This window comes from Symphalangus syndactylus, chromosome 12 (genome assembly GCF_028878055.3).
Source record: "Symphalangus syndactylus isolate Jambi chromosome 12, NHGRI_mSymSyn1-v2.1_pri, whole genome shotgun sequence".
Lineage (NCBI taxonomy): Eukaryota > Metazoa > Chordata > Mammalia > Primates > Hylobatidae > Symphalangus > Symphalangus syndactylus.
The window spans coordinates 139,402,509-139,413,177 of NC_072441.2; positions in this window are offsets into that span (position 1 = coordinate 139,402,509).

Sequence of the window (10,669 nt, forward strand, 5' to 3'; positions counted from 1 at the left end):
CTCATATTGAGTTACTTTGTGTGCTTTTAGAGTCCTCTCTTCCTTCACTTTCAGCTGCTGCTCTGGGTGTTTTTACTTCTAGAAGCCACTCTCCACCTCTTTTTTCTACTTCTAAATCCTCTGTAGGCTATACAAACAATAATGAAGACTGTCAAAACTATTCATAACATAAGAGAAAGGGACTCTCAGCAAGGTTCTGGTGCATCCTCCTGTGAGTAAAGTGTGGAGATGCAACAGCATTTTGTCTCTGCGGTTCTAATTATTTTAGGTCTCAATCCTTGGCTGGAGAGAAGGAGTTGTCAGAGAGCTGAGTTTTGAGGCATGCTATTCTATACTGACCCCTCTTTGTAAGAAAGTCTTCAGAGTCCGGGCAACAGGAGAGTGTTACAGGACAGGAGAAGGCAGGGGTGGTCTGTATACCTCCAGGCAGTTCCTATCATGGAACACCACTCAGTGTCAACCAGAACAACAGCAGGACAGCCCAGGCAGGCGGAACTCTAAACTCTGAAAATGCATTTCAACGAGAGGGCCTTTAGTCACACTCAGGAGAGATTTTATATGGAAAAGGGGACACAGCAGCCAACATGAGGAACAATTATAAAGCAGAGACCAATAGTGATTCTAGGATTGTGGTGAGCTTGCAAGTGTGCGCTCAAATATACACATAGATGAAAGGTTGCCTTTCCGGAACATAGGGACACACAGAGACAGGACTATATGCACAAGAGAAAGGGAGAAAGACACTTTGACCAGATCTGACCCAAGGAAAGATACTTAGAGAAATCCAAGGTATAGAGCTGTAGTGATGACGTTCCCTGAAGCCTAAATCAGGAGCCGTGGACATCACTGTGGTCTGATATGTGGGTTTCTTCCCAGTTTGTCTCGTGAACCTCTGACACATAATCTGCCCCACGGGCTGGCCTGTGGTCTGACTTGTGGTCTGCCAGCATGTTCTGTCACAGCTCCGCAGGGAGACTGAATGTCCAAAACTGGGCCAGGATACAGGGCACGTTATTCAGGCTGGAATGCTCAGCCCTCCTGCAGTCTGTCTAGGCCCACTTTCCGGGGAGAGGCATTGGAGGTCCCTGTGAGTTATGACTTTTATTATGCAGAAAACAGGCACATTAACTTCAGGTCTTTGAAAAATGGGATCCTGTAATCAGAGTCTGTGTCTGTCCTGATGCACAATGGCACCAGGCCAGAGAAGTGCAGGGATGAAATAAACATTTAGAAAGACAACTGCATTTGCAGATCTAAGAATTGAGTTATATTCATTTCTGACAGCTTCCTGAATCACAGCCCACGTCTCCGCCTGGCAAAACTGGGACCTGGCCCTTTAACTAGACTCCATTTCACATAATTAAAGACTCACAAAATTAAATGGCCTGAATGGAAAGTGGCTTTCAGTGGACTAAATGCCGGGAGCAATCTCCTCGCCAGAGTGGAGAAGTGACACTAGCTTGCAGATCAATATCATCTCTGTTATTAATATCAAAAGCACATTACTTTGTTTTTGCCTGGCTCTCCTCCAAGCCTCCGGCCCTGCCGCGGAGCAGCCATTTGCTCGGGCCATAATTTACTTTGGTGAGTTTTTAAGGTATTGTTTTGTCAGGACCAATCACCGTGACGTTATAAATGGCTGGGAGGACTTGCACTCTCCCTCAGTGACATATGCAGCGAAATTAATTTTTAAAAGTTTCACGTCAATTACTCCTGTCCTTGAGTTATGCAAGGGGACAAAGGAGCAGAGACGTAAGGACGTGAGTGATCTCAAACAGATGAGGTAACGACACACAGAAGCTGAGGCTGAAGACCAGAGCAGACATTACACTATCTTTAATTGATGCATTGAATTAAACAATGCTAAAGCCAAATAAATATTGGCCACTTAGCAAAAGAACCATTGATTTTTATGATGGACAACAATGCCATCCTTCACTTTGCTGGTGGAGGGTTTCGAGCCAGGGTCTTATCGGATCCAAAACAGCCAGTTCACTGGATTACACAGCAAGATGCCACCGCTCTTTGGTGGGACTGTGCAAAGTTGAGAGTAACTGTTTTCACTGTTTCTTGCTCAGCCTAGCCCATGTTCCCTCTCTCATTTACCTTTTTCTTTCTTTTTTTTTTTTTTTTTTTTTTGAGACAGGGTCTCACTCTGTCACCCAGGCTGGAGCCCAGTGGCTCAATCTCAGCTCACTGCAACCTCCACCTACCGGGTTCAGGCGATTCTCCTGACTCAGTGTCCTGAGCAGCTGGGATTACAGGTGTGAGCCACTGTGCCCGGCTAATTTTTGTTTTTTTTTGTTTGTTTGTTTGTTTTTAGTAAAGACGGGGTTTCACCATATTGGTCAGGCTGGTCTCAAACTCCCAACCTCAGGTGATCTGCCTGCCTTGGCCTCCCAAAGTGCTGGGATTACAGGCGTGAGCCACCGCGCCTGGCCTCATTCGCCTTTAAGGAGACCTCAGGCTGGGCCTTGCCTCCCTCTGCTTCAGTATTGGCAGCGAGGGCAGAGGCACCGAACATCCTTTTTCCCAAGATCTCTCAATATGTCTCATCTTCCTCCTATGCCACCTCCCCCACCAGACTGTCCCTGAAACCAAAGAAGTGGCTTGCCTTCAGCCCTAAGTACAAAGGGCGCCACTTCCTGCTCTGCCTGAAAATCAAGGCAGAGAGGAAGACACAGGAAGGGAGACACAAAAAGATCTATGTTGGAAAGAGAAAGAGATCTACAACTTTCAAGCATGCAGGATATGCCCAGCGCCATATCAGACACCGTGCAGCATTATCTTCATTAATTCCCCCAGAAACTTGAAACATGGGCATTAGGGAGGCAGACTTGAAGATGGATATTGACTTCCAGGAGTGAGCATCTAAAGCCTGCAGACCAGGAATCAGACTCTGTCAACCTCACAGACCCCAGGTGCCTGTGTGTCTCTACCCAAAAACATCCACCCCCTTCCCGCTGGAATGCAGGTTCCGTGAGGACAGAACTTTATTTTGTTCTCCTATATTCCCAGTGCTAACTGGCACTTGCACGTGCCATGCTCTTAGTAACTATGCATGGAATGAATGGATATTACAAGAGAAGCCCTGAGATGTGAATGTTAACGTCATCAACGGAGAGGAGCAGGTTGCTGTTTGGCACCCAATCACACAGAGGCACCTGCCAGGATGGCTTCAACCTGGAAGGGTGAAGGAAGGAACATGCCAAGCAGCCACTGTGCTCAGGCCAGGTACACACATTGGCCATCTGCGCTGGGGGTTAACAACAACAGAGTCTGGCATAGTCTCGAAACCTCCCATCACATCGGGCTCTGAGATGTCTGAGCAGAGCAATCATGGATTTAACCAGAGTGAGGACAAGGTCCTTTTTCTTGATTCTCTACTCTGGTGTCAAAGGCCAAGATAGGATGAGGGCAGTGGGGAGTCAGCAACACTTGTCTGCACTTCAGCAGTCAAATAGGACCACTAGTCTTTGGAGAGCCATCTTACAAAAATGTATTATGATACCCATTTCATGGGTGAGGAAACTGAGGCCCAAAGAAGCTAAACAACTTATTCATGGTCTTAGGGTCTTTGCCGAACAGTCAAGTGAAAACTGCACATTTCAACGATCCAGTTGTTTCCCCTGTATCTCATCACTGGGCATCCCAGTGCCATGCTCACAGGGCTGCCTGGTGTGAGGACATTCACAGTGCAGTACCCAGGCTGAGTGTGAACTAGAGTCTTCCCAGCACAGTGAAATCAACTGGCAGGCCTCAGGCCCAGCCATACACTCTCATGGTAGGAGGAGGTGCAGTTGAGTTTGGTGGAGGGAATCCTGGCCTGTACATGTCAAGGTTCGCTCATGCCTCCATCAACAAGCATCTGCCGCTGCGGGCAGACCCCATGCTAGGGAAGCCTCAGCGAATGAGGATCCCATTACTTTCCTTGCCCTCACCAAGCTTACAGCTGGTAGAGAATGAGACCCCACGTTGTTTCAAAATTCGTTGATTTTTACTTGCATAGATCATGAACAAGGAAGACAGCCTTTAAATATTCCTAGCTTACTAAGGAGCTGCACCGTTCTTCTATATCAGTAGCTGAATTAGAAAAATATCAGACAGTGTACACAGCATCCTGTGACAAACACAGGTTTACGACTGCACGTGAACAAACACCAGGATTTACAGGAATACAGGAAGTATTTTAACAAATGTATTCTTTCCAACACAAGTATTTACAAGAAGTATTACAACAAATGTATTCTTTTTTTTTTTTTTTTACAAACATTCCTAGTCTCAGGGTAGCAAGGGAACAGTCCTTGAGAAAGAACTATTCAAATTTTGACGATCACAGGCTATTGCCGCTTTTAGTAAGTACTTGGAAACTCAGTGTCCAGATGCCAAGATTCCTAGTAGGTATGGATTCAAATTAAATGCTATGGTAAGTAGTATGTTACCATACTTCTAATCTTATTATTTGTTTAAACAGAGGGTGCTTGCTAACTTCATGCTTCTGTCAATGACTTGGAAAGCATTTGTTTAGTTGGCAGGCATGCAGGCTGGGCCCGGCTGTGCGCAGGTCCTGGGCTGTCACAGCCAAGTCAACTGCAATCCTGATGTCTGAGGAGCCCCTGGTTCAGTCAGGGGAGGGACCCAGAAACAGGCTGAGTCTGCTCATGGCTGGAATTGGGTAATGGCAATAAGAACATGAACTTAACCCTTACTGTGGGCGAGGGGGAGGGCCCATCAGGAAAGTGCCTGGGGGCTGGGTCCTGAAGAGTGAACAGGAATGTTCTAGAAAGTAAGCAGAAAGGCATACCTGGCAGAGGGTTTTGCAGGTGCAAGGACCTAGAGGTACAGCAGGGTGCGGCGCATCTGGAGGAGAGTTTGGTGTGGGTTAGGATTTGTGGCTGTCAGAATTCTCGATAACCTGTAGAGTGATCCTTTACAGTGTAAACCAGATCACATTTCTCCCCGATCCAAGCCCCTGAGAGCTGTGGTTGCACTTAGGGTAAAATCTAAAGTCTGACGATGGGCTCTGAGTCCCTGCAGGATCTGATCCCTGCCCACCGCTGCCCCTGCTCTCCAAGCTCCAGCCTCATTTCTCTTCCTTGAGTTGGTAAAGTCCATTCCAACCTTGAGACCTTTGCACTTGTAGCTCCCTTGGTGTGGAATATTCTTCTTCTAGATCTTCCTCTGAGTGACTTCTCATTTAAATCTTGGTTTGAACATCCCCTCTATGGAGTGGATTTCCCTACATGCTAGCAAAACAGCCCCTCTCGCACCCCCCAGTCACTTCCAATCACACCCACTTGCTTTAGTAACATCAAAGCTCATGCCATTCCCTACAATCTTCTTGTTGACGCATTTGTTCATGATAACCTCCATGCGGACAACAACCTGGCCTACTGTGTTCACAGCCTCTACGACAAAATCCAGAACATACCAGATGCTCGGAAAGTATTTGTTGAATGAATGAGTTAAGAGCCTGGAGGTCTTTGGGCTTCTCCCAAGTCTTAGAACATTTGAGAAGCAGAGAAAGCAGAGGAGGAGGCTCCTTCACCTGCCATGCCCTGCCTGTGGGGAGGAGGGAAAAAAGCCTGAACATATGGATGGAGGGACAAAGTCGAGTTTGAAAGCACTGGACCAAGTCCAAGAGGGCCAATTCATCCATCACAGGCCAGCAGCAGGAAGCACTGGACTTCCCTGATACTCACAGGAGGCGAATGGGCCTGGGCCTGGAAAAAAGAGCGGGGAGTGAGGGCAGAGCTGATGAAAACTTAGGAAGCAGCCCAGCCCACAGCCTAGGGGTTCCTCTCCCACCTCAAGCATCCCTGCACCCCAGGGAGGTGAAGATTGAGACTGAGGCCAGAGGGAATCCAAGACTGCCTCTGGCCAGGCTCAACAGTCACATCCTTCAATCAGCCTTGCTCTTTTTTGCCTTCCTGCTGTTCCCTCTGCCTAGAACATGATCCCCTATCATTTATCTGACAAATCCCTACTCATCCTTCAAATGTCAGCTTAGAAGCCACTTTCTCAAGGAAGCCTGCCCTGACAGTTCCCCGCTCCTCGCTGCCTTTGCCAGGCTGGGTTTAGAGATCTTCCCTCATTATAGCAATCACCACCCTTTATGATAATTACCTGCCTCTGAAATCACATGCATCTGGGCTTAAGTTTCAGCTCATGGGATTGCTGCTCAACCTCTTTGAGTCTCAGTTTCCACATCTATACAGTGGAAAAAATAATAAACATCATGCAAGTATGTTGTGAATATGATTTGGGACAGTTTGTATAGCTGGTGAGTAATAGGTATTTAATAAATATTAGATATGGTAATGATGAAGAAGAAAAATTTCTGAATCTACCTCCAAATGCCTAACAGGTGGTCAGCTGGGCTGAGGTGGGAAAAAACCCACTGGACTTGGAATCCAAATCATGGCTCAGCCATTATAGCTGTGATTTTAGCAGACCTTATACTCCCTCTCAGCTTCCTACTCCTCTTCTGTAAGATGGAATTCCCAAAACCATCCTCATAGGACTGCTGTGAGGATTAGACTTATTTAATCATCTTTCTTTTCTTTCCTTTTTTTTTTTTTTTAGAAATGGGATCTCTCTCTCTCACTCAGACTGGAGTGCAGTGGCACAATCACAGCTCACTGCAGCCTCAAACTCCTGTGCTCAAGCGATCCTCCCACCTCAGCCTCCTAAGTAGCTGGGACTACAGGTGCACACCACCACCCCTGGGTCCAATCATTTTTCAAATATATATAGACTAATATGTGTCTAGTACTAATTTAGACTTCAGGTGATTGAGGTCTGATCCTTGTACCCACAGGGGATGAGGGTCATTAGGCAGTGACAGCAGTGTCGTTCGGGTATGCAGGCCTGCTTGCATTCAGCAGTTCCCACTGAGTGCCTACTATGTGCCAGTGTGGAAGAAGAACAGAAAAGACTCCTGCCCTAATAATATTAATAGAAGCAGCTAATATTCATTCAACATTGACTGCGTGGTTCAGTTCTTTAGGCTTCCTAAAACAGAGACACAATTAACAGCTACCTCAGAGAGTGGCAGGCAAGATTATATGAATTAATGCATGTGACGCTCAGAGCAGAGGTCCTGGCACCTCGTAAGTGGTCGATAAATGGGAGCCCTAATTCTATTTATTAGCTCACTAGGTAGCAGCCTTGTATTTAGAGCTTTACATGTTTTATCTCATTTAATCATTTAATCCGGGGTGATAAGTACTAAGATACGACACGTGAAATCGCCTATAAACTTAAAAGCCTTTCCGCATGTGAGCGCTTGTTAATGTTTCAGAGAGGACAGCAGAGGATCATAGAATGGGATGGAGCAGTCAGCACGCAGAGAGATCAGCCAGAAAAGCTTCTGGAAGGTGAGCCTGAGGATGAGGCAGGGATCTGGGGCCACCAGGGCTGAACAACAGAGGACAGGACAAACAGCCTCTCTCCTGCAAACCAGGGCGTTCTGCTGCTGCAGAAGGCCAGATTCAAACAGGGCAATTTAAAAACGTGTAAAAGGCATAAAGCGAGAGCAGCTGTGCACAGCTGCCGCCGAACGCTCCATCGCTGCCTCGCTGTGGACTCTAAATGACAATAAACCTTCCACCCCTTATAAATTACGCAGACTTTCAAAAAAACCATATCTCCTCCTGCAACTTTTTATGGCTGTTTGGCAACTTTAATCATTTTGCAAAATGCAATTCCTGGCCATAAATTCTCTCCCAAGTACAGATTTAGGGAGATCTAGAGGACTGCGGCGGGTTGATAGGTAAGTTTTAATCTGACAAGGCCAAAAAGTCTATTAGATTTACGGGGAGGCAGCAGATACCTTGTAATTACACCAGGCTCGACCTCCGGGGAATCTTGAATTCAAGGGGAGTGGTGGGGAGAAAGTGGGAAGGAAGTGGCTGGGGCGGTGGCAAGGGCGAGCTGGAAGCCCCTCGGTCGGTCAGCCCCTGGCCCCAGCCTTTTGGTCACAGGCCACAGTGATTTCCTAGCAAAGGCTCAAAGACCTTGGGTTCCAAGTCACTGAAGCCTGTGACTGATACACATGCACACACACACACACACACACACACACACCCACCCACAGTGCCTGTCAAGAGAAGCTGAGCTCTTGTGAAGGAGGTCACACATCCCTGAGCAGGGTAAAGAGTGAGTGAGAAGGCAGTGGATTTCAATTACACATCCAACAAGTATTGAGTCCACATGCATGCTATGTGTCGCACACTGTACGGGACACTAGGGACAGAGCCATGGACAGTGCATGGGTTGTGCGCTGCACAGGGTACCCAACTAAGAGGGCATTTGGCATATGGCCCAGTACAAGCAACTTTAGCCTGGAGGCAGTTGCTCTTAATTACCACACCAATCTGCCCTGCTCCCTCCAAGGTAGCCATCTCCTTCAGCACAAGCCCCTTCAGGCTCCTTCATCCCTTTCTTGCCTTTCTCTTCTTCCCTCTTCTTTCCATCCTCCTCCAGCCCCTTGTCCTTCTCCCTTAACTTTCTTTCTCCCCTCCCCACTCCTCCTCCTCCCACGCCCACTTCACCACCACGGGGTAGTTGCTTTGTAACAGTCCCTACCTTCCCAAACCTCTCCCTGCAGGGTCACTAGGGCATCCCTTCCAGGCTCACCCCTGCAGAAACAATCTAGGAATTGACAGCAGCTTCAACCCAGCTGGCCAGGAACTAGGTGCCATGCTGCTCTCCCCTGACACCACCAAGAGCCTGAGTTCTTCTCCCAAGGAACCAGAGTCAGAACTCCCCAAGACAGGGCTCCTAGGCTCAGGGACAGCCCACCAGCCTGGCCCCAACCTGCACCTGCAGCACAGCAGACAGATGATAAGAACCTCTAGGCCCTTCTACTCTAGTGCTTCTGCAGGTCTCCGGCCCCACCTCCCTTTGCATGAAAGAGAGGGTTCTTTAAAAATGGAACAGAATAAAATATAGATAAGCATTAGTCAAATGAAATTAATGCTTCCAATATTGTTTTAGGCTCGCACATATGCATCAAGCATTTATGAAATTGCAGTTTATCACATGAGAATATTGCAGTTATATATTAGCTTACTGTCTGGTGGCCACTCCACGGCTGTCTCTGGACCCTAGATCGCCCTTCACAGGCAAAGTCAGCCTTGCCGACATCTATTGCCTTCCTCTGCTGACACGCCCCCAGATGCTGATAAAAGGCCTTGCCCCCAACAACATATGAATATTTAAATGACAGTTAATTATTCAGCATATAATGATGTTATTAGCATCCACTTCATTGCTGGCTGTGGGCCCAGCCAAGTCTTGTCCCACACTTGGGACAAGGGGTGGCGAGGAAAAGCCTAAACCAGGCGAGCCCTATGTCTGCTGCATCTGCAGGGACGCATTGTTATCTGGGGGAGTTGTCAATTCACAAAAATGATCACTGAGGATCTCCACCCCGGACCTGTTCCATGTCAAGCCATGTGGACGTAGATCACATGAGGAGTGTTCAAAATCTTTGCCTCTGGGGAGGAGATTTAGCCAACATAGTTCCTGCTCACAGAGTGCTAACAGTCTCATGGGAGCTCACATTCGCCCTGCCAAGCCCCTCACAGGCACGTCATTAGTTTCACAAAACAACCTTACAAAGTAAGGGCTTTTCTTTTTTTTTTTTTTTGAGACGGAGTCTCACTCTGTCGCCCAGGCTGGAGTGCAGTGGTGCAATCTCGGCTCACTGCAAGCTCCGCCTCCTGGGTTCACGCCATTCTCCTGCCTCAGCCTCTCCGAGTAGCTGGGACTACAGGCGCCCGCCACCACGCCTGGCTAATTTTTTTTTTTGTATTTTTAGTAGAGACGGGGTTTCACCGTGGTCTCGATCTCCTGACCTTGTGATCCGCCCGCCTCGGCCTTCCAAAGTGCTGGGATTACAAGCGTGAGCCACTGCGCCCGGCCAAAGTAAGGGCTTTTCTTGTCCCTCTTTTCTTAGAAATAAGAAAACTGAGGCAAGGTGCAGTGGCTCACACCTGTAACACAAGCACTTTGGGAGGCTGAGGTGGAGAGATCACTTGAGCTCAAGAGTTCAAGACCAGCCTGGGCAACGTGGCAAAACCCTATGTCTACAAAAAATACAAAAATTAACCAGGCATGGTGGCATGCACCTATAGTCCCAGCTACTCGGGAGGCTGAGGAGGGAAGATCGCTTGCACCCATGAGGCAGAAGTTACAGTGAGCCGAGATGGCCCCACTGTACTCCAGCCTGGGTGACAGAGTGAGACCCTGTCTCAAAAAAAAAAAAAGGAAAAGAAATCAGAAAACAGAAGCTTAGAGGTAAAGTGCTGTGCACAAGGTCGTGAGGTACATGAAGGAACTGGGATTCTAACACGGAGAGCCTTACTCAGAGCTCTTGCTCTTCTAGCCACGAGCAAAGCTTGTGCTCCCAGACAATGGGAAAGAAGTGCAGCAACACACACGCAAGCAAAAGGCTCTGAGATCCAGAAGGGAGGATGCATTCAGATGGAGATAAAGCGGAAAAGGCTTCTAGAATAAGGTAGCATTGGAGCTGGACCTGGAAGAATAAATAAGTAAGCGCAGGATGCGGAGGTGGGGAGGGCACCCCAGTCAAAGAGAACAGCACACACAAAGGCACTGGAGAAGAAAGGTGCTTTGAAAATGGTGAGATTCCAGGTAAACT